At 47.3% G+C, this 26,187-nt stretch overlaps 1 long non-coding RNA gene across 1 annotated transcript in view; it reads right to left on the bottom strand.

Moving 5' to 3' along the window:
- Positions 1 to 3,293: 3,293 nt before the first annotated feature.
- LOC149915357 (uncharacterized) overlaps positions 3,294 to 26,187 on the bottom strand; it is a 92,692-nt gene continuing 69,798 nt past the window's right edge. The window contains exon 3 of the long non-coding RNA XR_016459125.1: positions 3,294 to 3,420. This is a non-coding gene — a long non-coding RNA (uncharacterized LOC149915357). The remainder of the gene's footprint in view (positions 3,421 to 26,187) is intronic.

Here is a 26,187-nt window from a genome sequence, read left to right as displayed (position 1 = left end):
AACCAGATGGTGGCTCAAGGACCAAGAAGGAGAAAGTGAGGAGAATGAAGGACAGTCATTGCCTTGGGAAAGCACTCACCTCTCTCCTGCTAGGAGAATGAGTTTTATTCAGGTGCCCTCTATATTCTGTGTTGTTTAGTTGGATGGGCAGCCTCAGACTCCAGAGCTCTGCTTTCTGTTCTCCCATGCACAGCTCTCTTGCTTGCTGGCCACCCGGCCCCTCCCTCTATCAAGCAGGAAACCCCCTGACCCCACTGCTGTAAAGCAAACTTTTACCCACTGCCCTTGCAGGTCCCATCCTGACACCAAACCCTAAAATCCCCAAAGGGTCTCACTTTGTAGGGCTGTTCTTCTACCCCCCAAAGCTTTGTCTCCCCCATTTGCTTTGTATTCTGGGCTCAAAACCCCTTCAATGCAGAACATAACTAACACCACAGCCAGTTCTCCCTGCTCTATTTGCTTTATTCCCTTCTGTTTCCCACCCCTTTTGAGTCCATACAATTGCACCATTGGGCTCCCATAATCTGCAATGAGCACCCACTGGGAGTTCCCCAGCACAGACTGGGACGCACTGGGATCCTACTGGAGCAGCAGCGGCTGCACACACCCGTTCCTCCCACACTTCCCTTCTCCTGGGTTATTTTTATACTTTCCCTTACATAACCAGGTCAGGCTGTGCCCTGCTTTCTGCTTCTAGCTGAATCCAAAGAAATAAAACCCACCGTGAATTCAAACAACAACCTTCAGCGCATCGCCCGCTGCCCCTGCTCCGTACCCCCGCCCAGGCTGCAGCAGGGCTGTAAATATCAATTGCTCCAACCCCTTTAGAGCCTAATGGGCTCAGCAATATCTACTGAGGAAAGGGCCTGACCCCACTCGTCAGCAGTCATGACATGCAGCAGCTACAGCATGTTCGGGGTATGCAAAAGGCTTAAATGCACATCTAATGGTTGTCAGGGAGCAGCTCCTATTAATATAAAGACAGCCACGTCCCAGGGCTATGGAAAAGAGCTGAAAAGCCCAGATGAAAAATGAATTTATTTCAATGGATGCTTGCAGGATCGAGAAATGATTCAAAAGCCCAAGCCGTTCTGCTGGTGGAGGAGACTGCGAGATTGAGGCTTTGATAGTGAGTGCAAAAGTTTCCCTGTCCATGTGACTCAGCTCTTCAATTACTGACATCTTAGTTTGTTACCATGTATGCACATTATTTATGTTTTGCCCAGGAAAAAGCAGCACAACTCCAGCAGAACATTTGTTGTTGTTTCCCGTATCTGTTTCCCATCATTAAACTGCGTATCTTCTCCATACAAACCCAACCAAACCCCCAGCACCCTCCCACCATCATGAACACAACCACCACCAAACACCAAAAAACCACCCCCTATACCCACAACGCCCCCCTTCCCCAAATTTTAACCAAAGCAGCTCCCGCAGAGTGGAATCCTTTCCTAGCTTGATCTGGTTTTGGTGAGGGATCAGTAGTGGGGGCGAATGGGGAGCACAGCTCCCAAACTCAGCTTTTAAAGCCTCTGGGAGCAAAGCACCAGCTGATTCCTGCTAAAGATGACCACGGAGAGAAAGCAGTTGGCTGGTGTGTTCTGCTCACCATGGGTACAGGATGAGAGCCTGGATTCCCAGCTCCCCTGGCTTCCCCCCCTTGAGCTGAAGGTGCCCCGTCCCTTTCTTGCCTGCCAAGCAGTGGAACATAGAATTATAGAACCATTAAGGTTGGAATGACCACTAAGATCAGACAGTCCAACCATTTACCCATCCCCATCACACAGAGAACGCCCCAACAGCTCCCACCCAGCCCCTGGGAGCAGCCCTGAGAGTGCACGTCAGGAGATTTCCTTCAATTTCTTTAATTACCCCTCTCTCCACATCATCCAGCTCCCTCCTTCCTCATCACACTCTTTGCTACACGCTGTCTGCTTAGCAGAACAAATGGCCGTGCCCCCAGCACAGAGCCCTGCCAATGCCCTCCCATTGCAGTGCAGCAGCCTTGGGGTTAAGCACATCCCACCCGCTGCAGGCAGTGCTCAAGCAGTGACTGCATGGCTGCACAGCGAGGATGTCTCCAGCCTAGAAAGCTTCCCTGGCAGTGATCTCTTCATACTCTGAACCCATCTGCAAGCTACTCAAAGTGCAAATGCATGCTGAGGTATCCTGGGGTGCAGCCCCATCCCTGCCTGCTGTGCACCCCGACAGAGCCGTGCCACCTCCAGTGCCAGCTCACAGGGTGAGGGTGAAAACAGCTTCCTGAGCACAAGAGGGCTGTAAGGATTAATTAAAGTTGAAAAGCACTCCAAGCTCTTCAGCAAGAGTTGTTTTAAATAAGGGATGCTGTAATAACAAGCTGGTTACGGCACGGAGGAGCCTTGTGGAGTGGGTGATGGCAACTAGGAGCAGTGAGGTGGCAGACAGAGGGCACCAGGACTGCTCACAGCACTGGGGTGACATTGCCCTGCCTGTGCCAGCCGATGCACCTCTCACCTCACCACCCCGTGCCAATTCTCTGCATCCAGTCTGGGCTCCTATCATCCACACCTCTGTCCTGCGGTGCTGCTCTTCCGGTCCCAGCCGTGGGATGCTGCTATCTGTGCTCTCCTCCTGTATCCTTAAGATAAACATGTCCTTCACTGTAGTCACCTACTCCATCATACACTCCTATCAAATGAGCCTTGCTAGCTCGTAAATTACTGTGCAAACCATTCCAAACAATAAAGGCAATTTTACTTACTGAACCATTAAATTTACATACTTAAATTAGACTCAACCAGACGTTGAGAGGGGACGTCTTGCAGCCAGACAAACAATGAATTTAGGAAAGCGCTGCCGTGTACTTCCCCACCTCTCACATGAAATTAATGAGGTGCTTCAATTTAATCATCATTAAAATTACATCTTTATTTAGTTACTTAGCAGAGTTTGACTCACCGCGTGGTGTGGAACAAGAATGCCTCCAGCATCAACCCATGGGCAGAGGGGAGACATTGAGGAGCTTTATGTCCCCAAATTGTCCCTTGCACCCCTATGCAGCCAGAATGGGTCTGAGCAACAAACTATCACTATGGCAAAAAAACAAGGGAAAGGAAAGTGGAGGTACATTGGGAAAATGGGCTTTGGGATTACTGTAAGTCATTTTTGAGACGTGCAGACAGAGAGGCACAGCTGTCATCAATGGCCCCACCAAATGGGAAGACGATCAGCATGGAAGTACCATACATGTGGCACAGAGAGGCTCATTAGAAAAGCAAAGAGTTGGAAATAAAAGCATGCAGTGATACAGAGACAAAGAGACGAGACACGCCTGGTCTCACGTGCGTCTGCAGTTTGTTTTGCATTTGCTCCCACATGCACATAATTTATTCATCTCAAGATGCTCCAGTGCGGTCGCAGGGGAGGTGGTGGGAGAAGCTGTGGGGAGCAGAAGACAGAAAGCAGAAGGCATTACTGAGATTATGGAAGTGGCATAAAGGAAATCAGCCCCTACAGTGTCAGGCAGAACATCTGCAAGTAGTGAGAGAGGGAGTGGTAAAAAGCTCTGCTGGGGGTCAGGTGAATGGGAGCAGTGCCCTGCGACAGAGGTGCTTCTGGTGCACCTGCGGTGATGCCAATGGGTTGCAGAAACACAGACCTTTTTGTTGCTCTGAAACCATTTTCATCCCAACAGCCCAATTCTCTGCTCCTGCCGCCCAGCCACCTTGGTGCCCTTCCTCCTGTTTGATGAGCATATGCAGGACTAGGCATTAATTAGTTAAGTTTCCAGATGTGAAATGCAGGGAATCCCTCTTCCCCCGTGAATATGTATGGATGCAGTACATTCACATTTCCACTGGAAAGTCTTCACTCCCCTTAGGCTCATTTAATTCGATCTTGCTCCAGCAGCAAACACACTGCGCACACACATGCATGCCACCTCCAAATGCATTGCATGCACACGCATACTGCCTCCTAGTGCATTCCACCTGCATATGTGCTGCCTCTAAATGCACTGCACACACAGAAGGTAAATCAAAATACACTTTGGAAGTAAAAGCTTCCAAATCGTAGCACGCAACACGCAATCAAGACACGAAGAGTGGAGATGGCAGTAGAGGGGAGGCAGAGACCAGAGCCAGAGCTACAGTTTGTCTACATTAAAAATGCAACATCAGCAGAGGTGTCTGAAAGAGTCATTTATCAACTCCTGGGTTAGAGAAACATCTTCAAGTAAGTGCACCATTTATACACACACATGCACAAAGTGTCTGCTGGGGAAGGGGAGGGGAGCAACAGCGTTGTGCCTTGGAAGTTTCTCTCTGTTCCTCTGGCTAAATGTGGAGCCAGAAGGACATCAGGCATTGAAATAGGAACCTTGCTCAATGTAACGGGGTACAATTCATGTGAGCAGCCGGGATGGAAAGTAATCTAATGCTGCAATTTTCAGAGAAACAATATAGAGTCGCTCACATACATCATGATTAATGGCTGGATACCATAGTGTGAAAACCATTTAAAAAATGGCATTTTTGTCAGTGACAATGTTACACATATAGTAAAGGTCATACATGATAAGAGCATTATCCATATTTCTTCTGCAAACATGCTTAACCTTGTAGAGCACCATTCCCTGGAAGATTGGTGATCCATCTCCAGCTGCAGACCGCTCTCCTCAGAACGCACGAAGGCCGACTTTGCATTTCAATTGCTCACACCCACTCTGGGGGGGCTCTGGGCAACCTGCACTCCTCCAAACCAGAGAGGAGCAGAGCTGTTTGAACCTTCTTCACCACACCGTGCTGTCACCTCACACTGCTGCCTGCAGAAGCACCCCTTGGGGATGACCGCCTTGTAGATGGCTTGCAGAGAGAGCTTGGCCGAGTCCAGAGGCTGGACTTCTGCTTTTTGAGAGCTGCACTGAAATCACTCCCATCCCTTCCGAAGATCTGTTCTGTGCACGACAGAACCCATTGTTGTTTCAGGTCAAAGCCCATCACCACTTGCCTGACCATCCGGCCTTGCTGAAAACCCATGGGCACTGGTGCTACTCTGCTGGGAGCTTGGGCATGTTGGCTGAGATCTGGAGTAGCAATAAGCGTCACACTCCTTTGCAACAGATTATGTGACTAGAATTTAAAAAATTCTAGAATTTTTTTAGTACAGAATCACATCCACCCACAATTGTGCAAGTGATTGCTGCTTGGCCACACCACGCTCTGGCCATTTCAGGTTCTTTTTTCTGTTGGCACTGAACTTTCTGGATTAACCTCAGATCCCCAACTCCAGCTCCAACCCATCCCACCATTTCCACTGACCACGTCAGTGTCACATCTCCGTGGTCCCTGAACACTTCCAGGGTTGGTGACCCCTCACCTCCCTGGGCAGCTGTGCCACTGCATCACTGCTCCTTCTGAGCATAAATTGTCCCTAATATCCAACCTGATGTGACAGACCACCAAAGCATCTCATGATGCTCCTCTGCTGCATCCACCAAGCCACCATCAGTAGCAGTGCAGCCCCTCACTTCTCCCTGCTGATTGCTGGCTAACAAACACGTGTCACTATGGAATGTGCAGAGATTCTGCTGTGCTTTGCAGGAGCTGGGGCTGCAGGAGCTCTGCGGGCAGGGGCTCTGCATGTGATCTCACTCAGAAGGAATTTCCTCTCTGGTAGAGGCCGTGCAGTGATGGGAGCTCAATGCCTTCTCCTGGAGCACCCTGCATTGCTGCCCAAAGGGGCTGCAGGTAACCCTAGGCCCCCCTGAGAGTCCCCATGTGCCCCCCAGCCTGTTGGTGTGAAGATGCAGGAAGCCTGAGGCTGCATGCAGGGACATTTCCAGGCTGGTGCTCACAGCTTGTCAGTTTGGCTTGTGCTTTCCTATATGAGTAGCACAGCGAGAGCTTCCCGCTGCACGCGGGTGGGAAGCTTTTCCCCAGAGTGGTTTGCAAAGGCTGCCTGGACCACATTATTCTTCTCATCATGAATGCTTCTGTCTGAGCCACCTTACCCATGCAAATACTCCAGTGCTATTAATATGAATGAATGCATCTTGTCTCGGGGTGCCTCATGGCAGGAGTCGTTTCAGAAGCGCTGTGGGAGGGCGGAGGGGACGGGGAAAGGCAATTGAGCAGCCCTACCTGCATCCATCCTATCCCTCAGCAGACAATTTCTCTCTCCCAGGAGTGCCACAGACCAGAGGCGCTCGCAGATTATACATCAGCTTCACAAAATTAGCTTTCTTAGGAAGGAAACAAAGGATGTGCTGTGTTGGATCAGGACACTGATACGCCTGCTGGCTGCCAGGCTCCGTCCAGCTCTTCAGCAGGACACGCTGCTCCTCCACCACATGGGCCATGTCCCCACGTGCACAGCCACAGATTGCTTCCAGATTGCCACAGAAATTCATCTTCTCGGTAGCAGGTAGTTTAACTTCTCCCCTAATTTTGTCATCTTCTGTACTCGACGTTATCGAGTCCTTTTAAAAACTCAACAAGAGCATTTATCTCAATAAGCACCTTCAGTGCTGCCCTCCATACAGTCAACTGCACACCACATGAAAAGATGGTTTCTTTTGACCGGTTCAGGATTTATTACCCTGGATGCTTTGCTTCATCACTTAACACAATGAGAGCTTTTTGTATGTGCTGGGGACCAGGAGCTGGCAGGAGGCAGAGACACCAGGCTGATGTGGGGCTGATGGGAAGGCCAGGGCTGGGGGCATGCTTTGTGGCAGGGGTGAGCAACTGGAGAAATGAAGTATCCCCAGGATGCCAATACCTCCAGCAGAGGGTGATGCACTGCTCTGGACCTCAGCACCAGCACCTTGTAATCCTGCCCCTCTCATGCACATTAAGATGGGGATGAAGGAGGCTCCTTGGCTGGGAAAAGCCTACTGCTCCTCATAGACCCAATGCAAAAGAATTGTAGCTGCAAAGAAGTCTAATCATAGAATCACTAGGTTGGAGAAGACCACTACAATCATCCAGTTAAAACCCAACCCATCCTCATCACGGCCACTGACCACATCCCTCAGTGTCAAATCTCCACAGCTCTTGAACACCCCCAGGGATGGTGATTCCACCACTCCCCTGGGCAGCTGTGCCACTGCATCACCACTCTTTTTGTGAAGAAGTACTTCCTAACATTCAACCTGAACCTCTCTTGCTGCAACTCAAAGCCAGTGAAAACTAAAAAGCAAAGCAAAGCCCCATGCCTGCAAACAGAGGCATCTAAAAGGGCATTTAGGATGTGGCAAGGGCATTTGTGTCCCCATGCTGTGTACACATTCAATCATGAACTCATGAATCTACATGGATTCATATGGGAATGTTGCCGTGTTGCTGGGCTGCAGCTGTGCTCACACAGCACTGAGGGCATGCCTTGGGTTAGGGCTGCATGGACAAACATGTTTCCATCAGCCCTGGCCCCCATAAGACCCCAGGTAGCTGCCGAGTGCTCCCTGCCATCTTCTGAGCTGGGAACACTGCACACATCATGATTGTTGCTAATTACCAGGAAACATCAAACAAGACAAGCGTTTTACTCTTCATCACTGAATTTTGTTATGCTAATTAGAGTTGTATAAGCTGTTGCTATTAAACCTGGAGAGTCAGAAAAACATTTGCATTAATACCCTCAAAGCTGCATCAAAACCTGGTTATTAGTATTTCAATGAGGTTCGGGTTACGGGGAAGCTGCTGCCATTTCAGGGGCTGGTTTGTTGTTTTTAAGTCCCGCTGTGAGCAAAAATATAAATAAATGCAGGGTGAGGCCTCATGTAGACAATGCTTCTTTTAAAGGGGGAATGAAAAACCAAAGGGAACTTTGATCAGGAGCAGATCTATAGGAGCGGGGAGCGCAGCACGCATGGAGCTCTGCAGTTGCAGAGGGCTCAGAGCCCAACGCAGACACATTGCTTGGAGGATTCCTCAGCTGCCCTGCAACACGAGGCACAGAACTCCCTTTGCCTGGTATTTATGTCTCACTACAGTGCAGACCCTATTGACAGCTGGCTGCGGCTTAAATAATACATCTCCAGCTCTCTCCATAACCCACAGTGCTGCTCTGCTGGTGGGGCTCCAGGTTATCTGTTTGCAACAGACCATTTGTCACCGATTCCTGGAGAGGGAGAGCCGTTCTCTCTCTCACTATATTTCTATCAAAGAATAAAGGGGAAAAAAAAAAAAGGAAGGAAGGAAGGAAAGGGATTTGTTTCATTTTCTTCATGCAGTGGAGACATGCAGTGAGTGTTCAGGAAGAGGTGTTCCTATAGGTGGGTGATGGCAGTGGTACCATGTGCTGCATCGTGTCAGGAGAAATTTCTCCTTCTGGAAGAGTAGTGATGCATTGGCACAGACTGCCCAGAGGGGTGGTGGGGTTACTTTCCTTACAGGTGGTCCAGAACCATGAAGATGTGGCACTGAGGGATGCGATCAGTAGGCATGATGCAGGTGGGCTGGGATTGGGCTTGGTTATCCAAGAGGTCTTTTCCAACCTTAGTGATTCCATGACCCCACAATCTGGGCACGTGCAGCCCCCAGCCTAGACCATGGAGCCATGGCTCCCTGTGCATCCCCACCACCCACTTCAGAATCTCAGAGCACTCTTGCCTCCATAATCCAACATTAAGGTCTCAGCCCTCTGCCTTCATACAGATGCCACCCAACAGGGGCTGCTCCGTTGCTCCCTCCTCCCTAATCACTGCAGATTAAAAAAAATCCCCATCAGCCACGCTCCGGTAAGGAGAACTCTAAGAAGGATGAGGGAAATGAAGACACTGTGAAATGCAATAGATGTCAACTTCTACTTATTTTTTAATTTCATCTCTTACAAGCTTTTTGGAGGCTAACATGATTAAGTTCTTCACACAATTTATTAGCATCGTGTTGGAAATCCAGCAGTATATTACACTGTCTGAGTAATCCAATTAGTAAAATGTATTTATTTAACCAGAATATTAGCTGCACACAATCCCAAATGAAGCAAAGTCCCTGATCCTGCGCTTCCTCGCACTTCTCGGAATTCATTTACCAGCTACAGGAAGGTTTACTCTAATGAAATAAATAGCAGAGCGATGTTTCTGGAGTAATACAAGAAAAGCAATCTCTGCGCACAGCTAACAGCCTTTTGGATGGTTTTGTTTTTCCTCTTTTGCAGCAGACAAGGATGGTACAGGATTTCACAGCACTGCAGCACACAACGCGTTCTGGCTTTTCTTCTTCTTCCTCTCCACCAAAGCCCCCAGATTTGCCATTCCTACCGGGATTCCCACTCTTTAAAACCACCAAACAGTTCCCCAAATTATGAACGTTTTTCCCCCTCATTTCGTAACCCAAAAGCAAGCCAACCTTCGGATCCACTCTCCCCTGATTTGCAACAGCTTTGAAATGAAATCGCTGTGGGAAGCGGAGGCTCCGGAGCACTTTTTTCCTCCTAATGAAGGAGCTGAGTGACAGCCCCTGAGGCTGCCAGCGGCCCTGCCACGCTCATACCAGAAGTACATATTGCTGCGTTGGAATTTGGGGAGAATCTGGGGGGGGGGGGTGGTTATTTATTGATGCTTTAAATCGTAAGCGCGCACACAGCAGTGAGGACAGGAGAGCGCTGCGGGGGCAGAGCACTGCGCCCACCCCAGGGAGCAGCTCGCTGTTGACCGATGGTATTTTTCCAAAGCTGCTACTCTAATTTATCTTCATTAGCGAGATTAATGCATTATTTTCCCCTGTGAATGGTGGCGGGAGCTTTGGACGAGAGCAGCAGCGAGCACAGGCTGCTGCTGGGAATCAATGGGGCATTTCCTTGGGGTTTGGGGTCTGGACAGGAGGAGAGCTGTGGGCTGAGGGCAGGCAGCCTCAGCCATTTGTTTTGACATTTGTCTTCTCCTATCCAGACAGGCTGTTGCAGTGAGGGACCTGCATTGCTTCAGTGAAGCACTGGAACACGCTGCCCAGGGAGGTGGGCAATCCCCTCATCCCTGCAAACACCCAAGGTCAGGCTGGATGGGGTGCTGAGCACTGATGGAGCTGTTGATGTCCCTGCTTATTGCTGAGGGATTGGACCACATGGACACTAAGAGACCCTTCCAATTCCAACCATCCTGTGATTCTATAACATGGCATCCTGGGATACGCGCTGCAGGAATGCAAAATGGGGGATTTTGGGAAGCACGTGTGTGCCACATGCCAGCAGGCAGATACATAGCAGGGATGGTTTTGCCTTACTTGCTCAGAATCCATTTTTCTCCTCGTTAAGGACCACATTTTCCACCTCCCTCTCTGTGCTGCAGCAACAACACATGTTGTAACTCCACATCTTGCTGCTGGAGCCACAGTGACAAACTAAAGGAAGAAGGGATTAATGGGCAGAGGTGACAACAGGCAGCAGTGCAGTGGGCCCCTCTCAGATAAAGAGAAAAAATGGAACATCCTGAGGGAAAAGGTCTATTTTGTGTTTTCTTTTTGATCTTCTCTTGAGCACCACTGCTGCTGGAGGAGCTTGGTGTGCAAGTGATGCTCATTCACATGCAGAGAATTTGAGAATTAAAACAAAGAGGAATTACCCGTGTAATCCAGGGGTTAGCAGAGCCCTCAAAATTATTTACATTTCCTAAATGAGGGAAACTGCATCAAGTGGGTAAGCCAGAGAGAAGGAGCCAAGATGTGGGAGGGGGAATGCTGCAGGAACCACTGGGAACATCGGGAAGGGCTGTCAGAATTGGCACAAGGTTTGAGGGGTCTTCATCCCACCAAAAGCAGCAGCACTGGGACCCTTGCAGTGCCATCACCCCCAAAAGCTCCCCACGTACCACCGCCAGCTGCCTCTGCCCCTTGCACTGCAGTTGGCATTGAGTCAAACTCCATTTCCAAACTAAGACATCTCACGCGCTATTCTCCCTCCCCTCCAGACTAATAGCTGACAATGTATGCCTTCCACATTAATGATAAGGGTTCAAGGGGAAAGAGACTGCTCTCCCGTTTCGCTGACATTACACTCTCCTATGTACCCACCAACATACCCTAAGGCAACAGAACTAGTAATAGGTTCCTCTAACTGCCTCCTGCATCAAATTTGACACCGGGTGCTTTCTTCTCCTTTCCCATCGCTCACCTTATAACTCTGTCATCATCATTGATTTTGACTTAAGGAAAAAAAGAAAGGAAGAAAGAAAAAAAAAAAAAGCCCTCTCCCCCTGTTAGCGGGGTGGGAAGGCTCAGCTGCAGGGGGACTTGGGGCAGGGTGGATGCAGGCTTTATTTTGTGCCTCAGTTGGGAAGGGATGCAGGCAGCTCTTGCAGCCCTGGGACATTCCTGAGAGTGGAGGGATGCTTTGCTGGAGAACAGGAGGCTTGGTCATTAATCTATTGTATTGATCACTATTGCTAAGCCAGCCTACAGCAATGGTACCAGTTGGGTGGTTTTTGTGCTGGGCTCATCCCTTTGAGGCAGCACTCCTTTCTCCTCCCTCTTCCAAAGAGCTGGAGCCATCTCTACCTCCCTCTAGACGACATCACTCTATGCACCAGAAAACCCATTACCTCCCACATTCCCCACATCACCATCTGCATTGGAGGTGATGTCCAGTTCCCCAGCAATCCTTGGTACCAGCAGTGTGCCCAGCACGGAAACAGCCAGCTCCTGTTCCCCACACCTCTGCACAGCCCTGGCAGCCAGCCCTCTGCTGACCCTCAGCTGGTGTTTGCTTTGATTTATGTCAGAGCCTATTTATTCCTCCACTTGAAACAATCCAGTTTGTGTCAGCGGTAAATGAAACCAGGTGCCATCCAGCAGCTGTTGGGCTGCTACTTGAAATGAGCTTCGCTCCAGTTCTTATCAAGAAGAAATTCTTTTCATCATCCAAACTGCCACCAGCACATTGGATCCATGATGGCATGGAGCTGTAATGGGGAGAGGTGAGCTGTGTGCCGGGGGTGTGATGCTCCATCTCTGGAGGCATTCAAAACCCAGTTGGATGGGGCACTGGGAAGTCTGCTCTGGTGGTTGGCAACCAGCCCAGGGCAGGGGGTTGGAACTGGATGATCTCTAAGGTCCCCTCCAACCCAAGCCATTCTGTGATTCCATGATTCTATGACGTGGCCATGCTTAACATGCTGCCTGCAAGCCAAGAGCAATCTGAGGGAATTATTTGGAAATAATTCTAAATAATGAATGAACGTAGAAAACTGCAAGCTGTTTACAGATAACTCACCAGCCGAAAAGAGCTGAATGTGCCGAGTAGATGATTCACTATTGATTATTTCTCCAGCTCTAGCTGCAACCTTATTTAAAGCATTAATTAAGACAAGTCTCCATAGTTCAGCATATTCTAATCCATTGCACCGGGAGAGTTCTTAAGAGCTCAGTGCTGTCCTCTGGGGGGGAAACAGGAGAGCCCAGAACCCAGCCATGACCCTGGCAACCAATGCAACACTGCCGTGGGTCTGGGAGCACTGGGTGCATTGGGGAGGAGCGGACCCACCTGGCTGTGGGCTGCATTCCCAACAGCCAGCTGACTGCTGGGATAAACCCCTTAAAGGCAGCCGAGGCAATCTGCCTGCCCTCAGGTGACCCTGAGCCAGGTCTGCTCCCATGACAATACCCAGACACGTGCACTAAAACACTCTCTGGAGTGATGCTCTCTGGGCCTGGCCCATTTTTGACAGCCCCAGTGACAGCTCACGTAACCCACAGGTTGTCCTCACTTACACGGGTCTGGTTTGTGCCATTGGGATCCCTCTTAGCACTGTTTGATGTGAGGCTCCTCCGACATCACGTTGTGGACAAGCTGTCACCAGCTGCCGGCCCACACGGCCCTTATTTGTTCCATTTATCCAGAGATTAAAGCAAGATCCAGTGTGAGCCCCTTTCTCCCCATCAGACGCAATCAGCCACACGCTGTGTGTCGCAGAGCTGAGCCTGGAGGTGAGGCTGGATTGACCACTAACCAAGGAAAAGCTGGCGGGAGATGAATTAAAAATTCAAATACAATGGGCACAATCACTTGAATTTCAGCAGCATGTTCAGGTCTATTTTTTTTGTTGCTGTTAACAATGTCATTGCTTCCGCAGACTGTTTTGTGCACATAATGAAAATTGCTTCAGATCCTCATGGCAAGAAAGCCTTGCCAGGACTGCAAACATTTGGGTAACCATTTGCACAACACATGGCACAGCATTCCATTTCTCCTAATGCAAGTGCAAGCTTAATCCTTCAACATTACCACACTTCTACATTGCTCACAGCACCGTGAGTGTTGCATACAACACCATATTTCCCTGCCCACTGTCTGCATCACAGACATGCAAAAAGAAGAAAAACAGAATCCCTACTTGCTCTCGACTCCTTCAAAGGTTCCTGTCTGGAAAAGACTTATCTGATGGTTCACTCTTTGCTGAAAGACAGAAGAAAAGGACAGAAAGAGCAAAAGATCGTCAAGCAGCAGTTTGGGGAGGAAGGATGAAGTGTTCCTACATGGGGAGAAAAGATGCATTTCGTAGTTACTTTTGTTACTCTCCATTGCTTGCCACTCACAAACTCACACAATGCTCTGTCGGTTTATTTTTCCATTCAGTAAACACTTCTTTCACCATGAGCAAGCATACGGCTAATTAGCTCCGAGAAACAGATTAAGTTAAAGTAAGCAGCTCTCCTCGTCTCTCTCCAAGCTCAGAGTCCCACTAACAAAGATAGCTACAAACAACGCCGGACAATGAAACCATTGCACTTGGGTTTTCTGCATGGGAGCAGCCCAGAGAAGGCTGCTCTGGTTGAGGAGCATCCCCACCATCCCCAGTGCCATGCGATGCCCCAGGTCAGTACAACTGCATCATTTCGGGCCTAAAAGCTCCAGTGAAACAAATGCTTTGGCAAGGGAGTGAGCTTTTTGCACCAGATGGACCCCCTGGTATTTTGGAAAATCCTGTTCTTAGGCTTTGCCACAAAGAGGCTTAAAATTAATTAGCAGGGTGTGTGTTTTGTGTGCTTTTTTGTTGTTGTTTTTTGTGGTTGTTTTTTTTTTTTTGAGAAAGGGAGAGAGAGGGAGAGTTATGCATACAAGGAGTGTGGGAGAAAGGACATTCATTAAGAGCTTTTCAGTACATATGGACCTAAGCGAGGAATTACAGCTTGTGAGAGAGTAGCTTTCATAATGATCAAGTCCAAATTGCTGCAGGTTACAGAGATGCTTTGAAAGATGAAAACATTTTCCCCGCCAGGTGGGCAGGAAGGGAAACTCCCAGACCTTCTGAAGGTGATCACTTTTACCAAAAACCATCTTTCTCCTTTCACCTCCAATTTCAGAGACCAAAGCTGCATTGGGCGTGCCATTGAAGACCTATTGAGCGAGCCTCTACCACCTCAGGCTTGGCTTGAGTTGGGAATTTAAATCTTGCTTTTACATCATTAGAGAAATAAACCGTGTCTTCCAGACTTGGTATTTGGGAAACCATCTACCTGTTGGCATGGACAAGCTGGTTCCTGGGATGGAAATGGTCCTCTGCTGACTGACAAGCCCTAGGAAAAATTCTGGGGAATGCTTATAGCAATGTACAGCATCAATACCACTCCACTGACCCAGTTCTTATTCTTGATTTTCTATCCTATCCTAATAAAGGTAGATTTCATGTACAATAATCTGAGGATAGCAGAGGTGAGGTATTTGCTATAAGGAAAGTGTAAGAAAAATAACATTACCAGCTTAGACTGCGTACAACTTTAACTCCTCAAGTATTAAACCCATTTTTCACCATCAAGGGTGATGTCTAACAGCGCGAGAAACACGAGCAGGAGTAAATAGTCTCAAGTGAAGGAATTGATGGTCAAAGCCTGAAAGTTTGGTAAAATGCTTTTCCACTTCATGTCCTGGAAGCTGTCAGCACTACGATGGAAGACTGCAGATGGGTAATTGCAAAGGACACTTCTTTCTTATGCTGTCTCTGTCTGTAAGGCAGGAGGATGGCAAGTTAATTAATTATCTCCAGCATCAGTTTACTTGAAGATCTTTTCTTTCCAGCAGCGAGCACATCAAAGGAGACTGATAGAAGCCTTGATTAGAGGGATAATGAAGGAAATCTCTAATAGATTATATAATTTCTTGCCCTTCTGCAGCCATTCTCAAACTGGTTGCTTCACCGTGCTGAGACTCACAACTGGAAAATATCACAAGCATGTAAATCCAGCTCAAATGCAAAATTGATGGGAAAATTCATGTAACTGCATGACCAGACCATTTGAATGCTATAGAGTTGAGGTTTCCCATGTGTCCTCTTAGTTTCTCTTGGTCCAGAGATAATCCATATTTTGGACTGAGAAGAAATCTGTCAGGTCAGGAAGAGAGCACCCATGGGTGTAGGGCGAGATGGGCAATTGATGCCTCCCTCATCACCTGCCCCATGAAGCCTCTTTACTGTGCCCATTCACAGAGGCCATAGGTGAGGACCCCTCAGAGAGCAAACTTTGTTCCCATCTCTCCTGGCCCTGTCACAGCAGAGCCCCATGCCTTGCCTCTGTATTGGAAGCCCCTTGGGGATTTTAATGCCATTTCCTTCTTACCCAGCCTGTGAGTGTGCTGCCAAAGCTAATAGCGAGGAGAAATGAAGTGTCAGGTTCTGATACACCAACGCACAGTGCTGATTTCTATCTCACTCAGATAAACCCCCAAGCCATTCCAATAAGTCCCGGTGGCACATTTAAGTAATCTATTTCTTTTAAGATGAGACTCAAGATTCTGCTCTCCTGGGGTTTGGTCCTTAATAAACTTATTGGTGGCACTGGCTGTGCTGATTCCAGGGTGATGGGGCAACCTGATGCCAGCATTTGGAGTGAGAGTTTGAAAACATGCTAATGAAGGAGTGATTAGTGTCCTAAATGAAGCACCCATCCCCACTTGCCCATCGGGGCCATCCTGCCCTTGTCCCAGCCGATGGGTGGCACCAGGTGATGCTCTGTCCCTGCCGTCCTTCATGGCCAACGAGGACAAAAGCAGATGGAAGGGAGCACAAGTAGAGGCACAGGGGAGCAAGAAGTGTTTTATGGGGTTAAACGTCCCAGTCTGAAGTAAAGCAATTTCCTTCGGTCTCCTGCCATTTCCTCGTGGAGGCTTATCATCTCCAGCTGGGACAATATAAAGGCCCATTTAATCGAGATCCATTTAACACTGAATCACGCTAACAAGATTACTTAGCCAGGGCTAATTCTGCATTTGCTGAAGTGCAGTATCCAGGGTGAGTAATCTCCGTGTGCTGGTGGCAGGTTCAGAGACAGGTTAGCCACTGCCTTAGCACCACAGACAAAACATGGAAAGTGCTTGGAAAGCACAACAATGAAATCACAGCCAGTTTGGCCCATTGGGCTATTTCCTTCCCCTTCCTCAGTGTTAAGTGAGATCAGTACCGAGGGTTTCCTCATTACCCCCATAGGATCCTAAAAGGGGAATTATTTTCTTTGTCCTCACAAGCAGCTGAGCAGGCAATACAGCAAAATCCTCTTCAGTCATTATCTGTTAAGTGCATGGCATCCTTTTGTGAGTTAAATGACACAGTATTTCTTGCATGGGACTGAATTCAAAAGGTTTTGCCTTCCATCAGGAGATAACTCAAGATTTGAGTGCTAATTGAATACATTTATATGCATACAAGTGATAGGCATTCATACAGTTTCTTAAAGTAGATTCTCACCATTCAGTCATTTAAAAATACAGCACTAAAGGCTCCATTATTTATGATTATTAAATCACAAATCTGAGTAGCAAAATACTTCACTCAGGGAAAGTGTGAAGAGGCGGTTTCAGAGGGAGATCTTTTCAGAACTCACCAAACACCACAGCACCATATGATAATTAACGCTGATAATTAACACTGTTTTACATCTATAGATCTCAAAGTTGTTTACCCAGGTAAATGGGTTCATCTCAACAATAGAGTCACAGAATTGCTCAGGTTGGAAAAAGACCTTTGAGATCATGGAGTCCAACCACAAGCTAACCTGAGCACCACATCCAGTTTTTAAACACATCCAGGGATGGTGACTCAACCACCTCCTTGGGGAGCCTATTCCAAAAGGAGCGAAATAGGAAGGAATATCACCCCTTCCAGTGTTCCCAAATCCTCCAAGCAGGCAGAGCTGAGGTTGAAGTTTTCTGGTGCTCAGGGTGCTGGTGGGGACAGGAGCAAGCAGCCAACCCTTCAGATCTGAGGGCAGAAAGCTCTGGGGAGGCTTTGAGATCTATTAATAATAATAATAATAATTAAAAAAAAAGCATGGGTGCTTGTAGGACATGACAGGAGCTGGGTGAAAGCCTTCAGTTTGATAATTTGCATACAGATTTCTAAGCACACTTGAAGCTAGCCTACATTCCATTCTCAAAGAGTGACTTACATGCTCAGGAAAGTGACCATGGCTCAGACATAAAAAGCATGCAAGTATGTAATGCTACTTATTGTGCCCAATATATCCCAGACTCAGGGCAAGATCATGTGCATACACCAGAGCTGGAACCAACTATGTGTGACTCTGGCCAAGTGCTGAGGTCACTTAGAAAAGAAGGATTTCTGCTGAGATTTTTTTTTCTCACAGTCTGAACTCAAACATCCACATCTGTTCCCTTCTCCCATTAAACTCAGGTACTGAAACTGTGACCGTGGTATCTGTGCACTAGGAAGGCAGCTTGCTGCTCAACTTTACACAACTTATGTGTATATTTGATGCCCATCACCATTTCCAAGGTGCCTAGAAAGCAGCCAGCAGATTTTGTCGTTTGTAAGGGAAGCAGGGGGCACACTCATGGAACTCGACTACGTGAGTCTTGTCACATGGAGAAAACTCTCAGTACATTTTCCAGCTGCCCTCAAGACTTCATCCACAACGTGAAAGCATGAAAATCTTTAACTGTGAAAGGGGAATCAAAATCAGCATAAAAATAGATCATTTCACACCGGGAATTCAAGGGACTCCATTAAGCAAGTGAACAAGGGTCTGCAACCATACAATCCCTATCCTGTTTGTATTTCTTCAAATAGTGGCTGCCCAACCAAGGAGTGTGTGCCAACAGCAGTCCCTGTGCCTTGGGCACTGTGGAGCTGGAAGTCCTGCACTGCATTTTTGATGAGATGGTGTATGATCTCAACAGTCTCCTTGTCATCTGGTTTTGATGTAATCACATTGTCTTTAATTGATGGGGCATAAGGGCCTCAAAGACACCAAGCCCTGCCCATGTTTGTGGTTGCACAATGGCCATTGTGGCCAGGGCAGAGCATGGCACCTTGTCCTAAGCAGTGGGACCACCATGGGAGCTGTTAATAACTTAGCTCTAATTAAAAACTTGTTTTCTCCTGTATAGCCAGCAATTTCAAGCTCTCTGCAAACCATAAGGAATCATAGACTCATGGAATCATTTGAGTTGGAAGATACTCTTAAAGGTCCCTTCTGGGGACCAACTCCCCTGCAATGAACAAGAACATATCATGTCCAGAGCAAAAGAAGCATAAGCAAATAGACAAAACCCAGAGTTTCAAAGGAGAGTAGTATTTTTAAATGCCCCAAACACAAACAATCTGAGAAATTCTTTTCAAGCTTAACGTCCTCTTTTACTTTCCAACTAAATATTCCATATTAAGGCTAATCTAATTTTACCAAGTTACAGGGAAGACCTAGCAGGTCTTTATAATAGGAACTGGTTGCACCTAACATATGCAAAGGCTCCCACCTCTCCATAATAAGCTGCTGCTGGAGGTTGCTCATTGGCTCGCGCGCTGCTGAAGCCGTATTTAGCAGCTGACGGATTGCAGCAGGAACTGGGGGAGCATGAAGGCTTATTAGCAGCAAGGTTTTCCCAGCTGAGGCTTAGACACGCACTGATTGGCAATTCAGTTCACGGAGCCTATCCCGGCGGAGCCTCCATATGCTTCTTCCCCTGGAGGAGCGATGAATGTCAATTCACCCCTTGGGGTGCGTCATGTGAAAACCCTCCCGAGGGTGAAACGAGAGCTGACAGCAACCAGCCACAGGTGCCTGGTCAAACTTCTCAGCCTCGGCCAGTTTTGCGACGAGCCAGGAGGAGCAAAGTTTGTTGCATTTGTGGTGGTATGCACTTCCCTTTCAAAATGAGCTGTATGGAAACAGAAGAGTAACACAAGCTCGGCTACAATACCGTAAGAAAGTGCAGTTTATGCTCGTAGCCCATCAGCATGCTCAGAGTTCCTCAGCTCATGGCTTTCACCCAAAGCCATGACCCAATGCCAGCACAGAGGACTGCAGCTCCACCTGGCCAACCCCACCGCAGTGCATCCCCCTTCCCATGGCAGCCCTGGAGCCCAAAGCTCCATCACAGTGCTCTGCCAGCAGCTCCTGACAGCCTTGCCAGACGTTAATTAAGCTTCAAGACAACTCTGTGAAGTTGACTAATATAATTAAGTGAATCTTCCAGATGAATAAGCTGAGGAGGGATGAGATCAAGCAGCAAGATGGTGGAGGCAAAGGAATTTGCAGGGCTCAGAGACCCCACTCTGTTGTGTTACAGAAATCACTGCCTTCTACCTACACATCTGTAGTTTATCACGTCCAATATATTCCTGCAAAAGCTGCTTTGGACCCTTGTCTTAACCAGAAAATGCAACTTTTGTCAAGGGGACATCAAGGTACAACTACCATCTTTATCGGTGTGACCCAGGGGTTTTAATTTCAAGTATCAAGAACAATTGTGCAGGTAGGTGCAACAATATATGTCATGTTTAATTAGGGAGAGAGGAAGCTGTAGTCCAGTGACTTATTTCAAATACACTTTCCAGTGGCTTCTTTCAGACAAATTTTCTGAATTTATGGTAATTACGTGGATGCATTGAAAGAATTCAAAGACTGTATCTCCTAAAACTGATCTCCTACAAAATTTTTTAATTCCAAAGCAAACTGGAAGAATGATTCAAAAGAACAGCAGCCTAGGGTCTGAGTCCTGCTGAGATGTGAAGCATGTCTTGTCTTACAACTTTAAAAGAATTACCATGGACTAGAAGATGAATGTGTACCCAAATCTTCCCATGATTAAGACCTTACTTAGGAAGAATCATAGAACTGTTTGAGTTGGAAGGGAACGTTAAAGGTCATCTGGTCCAACTCCCTGGCAATGAGCAGAGACACCCACAGCTCCATCAGTGCTCAGAGCCCCATCCAGCCTGACCTTGGGTGTCTGCAGGGACATTTGCTCGTGCTGCTTTCCTGGACATGGATGTTTAGAATTAAATTATAAAATATTAGGGTGCAACATATAAAAAAAATGCAAGATTCCGCACTTGGAGTTGGGATGGATCTGTGAGGTGTCACCCTTTTCTCCTTCAAAGGAGCCTTTCTCAAGCAGCTCAGCAGCTTCTCAGTGCTTAAAGAGCTCTTGCAAAGCGCTCGCTTCCTTAAGCATCTGCATCAAGATGAGATTGTGCTGCTACACCCAGAGCACTGCGGCCACCCATCGCTTAGGAAGCTCAACCCTTGGAGGCACAGGTTCCAACATCAGCTTCTTCCAACACCTTCAGTTCCAACGTTCAGCAGCAGCAGCACTCAAACCATCACACAACACTTGCCGATTAGCCTGGAATGCGTGCGGGGCTGATGCAAGGCTCCTGTCATGAGCCTTATGGCTGCCAGGGAGCCATGGGACCGCTCATCCCAGCTCCTCACCCTGCCAGCTTCTTCTTTTCCCACCTGGGAGCTGGTGACAGCATCACCCAGCACCTTGCTGAGCCTGCTGGAGGGGACAGCACCGTGCGGCTGTGCAAAACTCCAGGTGACACCACTTCTCCTTGCAGCTGCTGCTCCCCAGGGCTGGGGTTCTGTGTTGTGGGAAGCAATAAAGTGATGGCAGCTCCTGGGACTCGAGCCACGCTGAGGTTTTTTGTTTTGCTTCATCTGTTTCTTTATACTTCTCCACGTCCCAGGTGACTCCGACTAGGAATTCCTGCTTTTCATTTTTTCTGCTGCACAAGATGTCAGTGGATAACAATCCATGCTTCATCGGTGCCGTTCCATAATTGAAAGAGCCAGCAATATATCAGGCTTGCAGTCTGCAGACCTCATCAATAAGGACTCTATTACTGGGGCATAATTTTCCACCACCCCTCAAATGAGACTTAGGGTTGTATCACTGAACCCACACTTTAGCACGCCGTTGAAGATAACGTCTGCTAAACTATCACCTATTGTCACAAATTAGTTTCTCAGACAACCAGAGCCTAGCAAAAATGTACTTAATATGCAAAGCTCTCTGTTTACATCTACCTGCCTCCCAGTAAACCTACCTCAGGGAAAAGGGAACTGTACTCCAAAACAACTGCACAGGTTTCTTTCCAAGTCAACGTACACAGATCGACACTTTTCTCCAAGAAGGAATTTCTCCTGTGTCACCGATGTTGTTTTTTTGTTTGACTTATCCTGCCCTTTTGGCACATAGCAGAGACCTTAATGGCTTCTGCAGCACTCAGCACTCCTGCTGTGGGAAGGCAGCAGGAAACTTGCCTGGCCTCTCTTTTTAGATTTAATTCTCTGAGCTTTCCCATCACACACTAAGAATCAGCTTCCTGGTCCATTTCAACAAAATTCTATCAAGTCCCAAGAGCTTCCCCTTTCAATAAATACCAGAGGTTTGAGTTTTAATTACTTTCTGCAGAATCCCCTTATCAGCAGCAGCCTTGGCAGGTGCGGGCTATCTGCTATCTGGAAGCAGAACTGAGATCTCCAACTATTTCCATGCCTTTAGACTCTTGAAGCTTGTCTCATCCGCTTTGCACATCACACGTAGCACTGCTGCCAGAGCATGGGCTCAGACACATGGACGGGTGACTCCTTTCCTCTACAACAATCATCCAAGACAGCCCTTACTCCCTTCTCTCCTTGCTTGCACAAATAAATTGTCGATAATTCCATCATACATATGCCTGTCTGCATATCAGACATATCCACAACAAAGTGTTACTTGTTGCATAGAATCACATTTGTACTCATTTGTCATCCATCAGCTTTGGGGCTCTACAAACTTCCCTGAAATCTGCAGCTCCAAGGAAGCAACCCACATAAGCAGACTGATCAGCCACTACTCCAGGAACTCCCTCTCAAAACCTAGAGGGAACACATTTCACCCCAAATCGTCTCAAATCTCCATCTCCTGTATAACAAGCATTACGTCTATCCACTTTATCACGAGACTTCATTACGGAATTATTTCTGAATTTTTATCCACTCAGCCCCCAGTGTGATGTGTTGCACATCTCACTGAGAAACCATGTTTGGGTTTTCCATCTCGCTGGTCCACCTCCATTCCTTGGTTGAGATTCAGCCCTCACCACTCACTAGGGATAAGAGCTGTAGCCAGAAGCATTTATATTCCTAATTTGCTATTTTCAAAGGCTCAGAGAACTTGATTCCTGACCATGCTGATACCTGAAGTCTGACCACGGTCCACGGTTGCTGCATTTCTGTGTAGCAGTGTTGCCTTCCATGGAGGTCATGCACCTTCTGCCTTTCTGCCGCATTAGTAGCTCTGAGCAGCTTCAATTTGCCTTCATGCCAGGAACCAGGCAGGCAGCCTTCGTACCACTGAGAACAAAAGCAGGCAGCAGAGCAGCCTCAGCGCAGAAGGAAACATAAAACCATGTTAAACCTCACGGTTCAACACATAAATGTTCAATGCAGAACGTAGGGAGGACCTCCCAGAGCCCCACGCCTGAATCCAATAACCATCCATAACCACCCCTAAGGATAGTTTCTAAAGAGGGGAGAGCAATAAACAGCACTTCCCCTCTTCATTACACAACTCCAGCAATAACTATGATGAATGACAATGAACAACTAGGTTTCATTGCTGGATTTCCAGGCTGTGGTGTCCAACAATAGGAGCATAATAAAGATAGATGGCCCTGGATTAACTCCTCTTGCAACGCAGCCAGTGCTGGTTGCTCAACGCACTCATCCCAACCCAAGTGCAGGCACAGCCTCTTAACAGCCATGAGACACATACAGAGGTTTTGATCCAGACCACAGAGCAGTGCTGAGCAATACGTGCTGATTCTGGGTTTTGTTTTGAAGCGCAGCATTAAAATACACAGAAAACTCAGAAGAAACTGCATTTTCCACAGAATATTTAGTATAAATTGCTTGCCTTTTTAATTCAGAATTCTCAAAGGGGAAAAAACACTGAAATTGTTGCTGCTTTCATGCAAAAAAAAATGGCTTTTTTAAAGACATTACAATTTCCTTTCTGGTTTTGCCCAGCTAGCTCAAATAATGACTATTTTGCATTCTGTTTTGGTAGGTTTAATGTGGCCTTAGCAGGTGCACACTTGCCATGGTGTTAACCTTACAAGGAAGTTTGAGGTCAGCTCAAACAGCAGAGAAGAAATAGGGCCTGGAAGTAGAAGAAATAGAACTGGGGAGGGAAAAGAGCTGCGTTGTGCCCACAGCTCTGGCTCTCCTTTGTTGCATGCTGATATAAGGAATTACTCTAAGCATCAAATGGGTGCATGCACAGCCAGAATTACAGATCTTACCCCAAGCAACTGGGATTGCAAAGTGTTTGGAGACCTTCGGATGGATGTTGCTAAACAAAGTGCATTACTTTTGCATAAGTGGAACTGCCGAGCAAAGATTCTTCCATCAAGTCATTGCAAATTCAGGTCTTCTGTTTGCAAGTCCACCATAACAGAGCCTAATTTCTGCACATGCATATGCAAGAGCTTTTGCCTGTTTGAATAATTTCCAGGCTGAGTTTTTGGGCAGCGTGTTTGACTTGTCTATTCATTAGCTGCTATTCCGGATGTGTGACGGCCTACACAAGGCTGCATGCTGCTGCTTCCACTTGCTGACTGGCAGAAAGTTTGCTAGGCAGGAGAATAATGAATAACCAATCATGAATACTCTTGTTTTCATGTGAAAACAGATGAGCATGTGAAAAGCTGTGGCTCTCCCATTTCTCGCCAGCAGACTCCCTTTCTCAATGATATTCTCTACTGGGAAAAAGCAGATGAATGCTTGATTCACTCCAATATCTGGTGATGCACAAGTTTCAGTTTTCCTATCTTACCAAAACTACCTCCACATCTGCTTGAAATACAGATTTTGCCATTCGAGGGTTGAGTTGCTGTCAAAGAGGGGACAATAATAATAGTAATAATAATAATGTCCTCATGTCTCCACTAAGTGTTGACTAGCTACATAGTACTTTGGTTTTCTTGGTCTTTTCTGGTCACTGGCAATTCCTCCTTGCAAGGCAGGATCCCTCCTTCTCTTCTGGGTGCTTCCCTCTTCTTGTTGTACTGCTTTGGCCAGTGGGATTTCTGCAGACCCCTGCTGCTCTGTCCCATCTCTGCTCCGGGGCAAATGCCAAAGGCTGATCTCATCAACCACAGCAGAATCATAGAATCATTATGGTTGGAAAAGACCATTGAGGTCATCAAATCCAACCAGTAGCCCACACCCACCATGCCCACCAACCATCTCCCTCACCAACCACATCTCCACGTGGTTCTTGAACACTTCCATGGATGGGGACTCTACTACTTCTCTGCGCTGCCTGTTCCAGAAACTCATCACTCCTTCAGAGAAGATATTCTTCTTAATATCCAATCTCACCCTCCCCATGAAGCCGTATCCCCAAAACTCTCCTCCCCGTTGAATGGCAGTAAGCACAGATTTACACTGAACTCTTTCCTCGTTCCTGTTTTTGCTGATTGCGTGGCTTCCAGTTGCATGTAATTATTTTGGTATGCTGGTGTTAATGATGTGTCCAGTTCACTTAGCCTGTTCATCAGTATTGCTGGCCGTTTGCTGGTTCTTTGTTTCTTGCCTCCCCAAAGGTCACCACATCATCAGCAAAACCAAGCACAATTCATCCATTATTTAGCAGGGCAAGTTTACTGTTCACCTGTCCCTGATTTCAAGGCCATGCTCCATCCTACTTCTAAAACCTGCATGCACCTCCAACTCATGCTCATGGCATGAAGCCCCTACTGCCTAAAGCATTTATTAAGCAGAAATTATGGTCTGCTGTGTTGCATAGAGAGATTTTGTAGCATTTTAAACATCCTGCATTTCTCAGCCTCGGCTCTCAGGTCCCTCTCCTGCTTTGCCTCCTATTAACCAAGCAACTACTTGTAAGTAAATCTAAGAAATGGAAGACCTGCCTTCAGCTATTTGGCCCAAAGGACGGCCTTTTTTAACCCTCCATCAGCAATGGCAACCTCCATCTGCTATTTTCTTTCCCTAACCAGTCTCTGAGTGCTCACTGGGGTTCCCTCCACGCAGCCCAATTGCATTATTGACTGTCTTCCTCTGGAGCAGTATCACTGAAAAATGCTCCTGGGGGAAAACACCCTGATGCTGCTGAACATTTTGTGCAAACCAGGGATCAGCACATTCCCTGCCTCCCAATTGCATCCATCATGGCCTCAGAACAAGAGGAAACATCCCATTGAGCTACAGAAGAGCTGAAATCAATGTCTTCACAGATCCTGGTTATTCTAGGAATAGCCAAGGTCACCCCAGTTCCCTCACTCCCTTCCAGGGCTGCTGTGGGCATTTCCCCCACCCATGGCTCACAAGTAGGCTGGGGAGCACCCACACATAGGGAAGAAAGGGCAGGGAGCAGCCACCTCTATATGTCCTGGTTATCCACTGGAAAAGACCAATTACCCTCTTTCCAAACACCAGCTCCTGCCAACGAAGGATGAGAAGCACATTTATTTCTTTTAAGTGAGATCTTTTTGTGACACATAAGGACCCTTGTATACATGACAATTACTTGTAAAAAATGTCTCTCTGTCTACTGCACATCTGTAAATGGATTTAAGCCCATATAAAGGATGTAAAAATGGCTATAACCGTCCCAGTGCAGCTCCCTGGAAGCTCTCAGTGGTGTTTTTTTCCACATATATAAAAGCCCACACAGAACAAAAAAGCCTGTCAGCAAAGAAAGGTAGGCTGCCTTCCCTCACCTAACTAGGGAAACTTAATTTTATTTATTTTTATTGACAATTCCAACAACTGTTTCTCAATCATAAAAGTAAAAAGCCCGGGCTCGGCTAGTCAGCCCATCATTCCTATTTAGCTTTTTATTTGTGCTAGGAACTCTTCGGAGACGCAATATCTTGTTTGCAGAGACACCCTAGTGGCAACACAACATCACTCACAACAGCCACTGCTGCTTCATGCTGTGTCTCTCACAACATCCCCCTGT

The sequence above is a fragment of the Phasianus colchicus genome, chromosome 20 (genome assembly GCF_987193195.1).
Source record: "Phasianus colchicus chromosome 20, bPhaCol1.hap1.1, whole genome shotgun sequence".
In the NCBI taxonomy this organism is placed as follows: Eukaryota; Metazoa; Chordata; class Aves; order Galliformes; family Phasianidae; genus Phasianus; species Phasianus colchicus.
The sequence above is the reverse complement of the archived record's forward strand: the minus strand, read 5'-3'. Positions and strand labels throughout refer to the sequence as shown.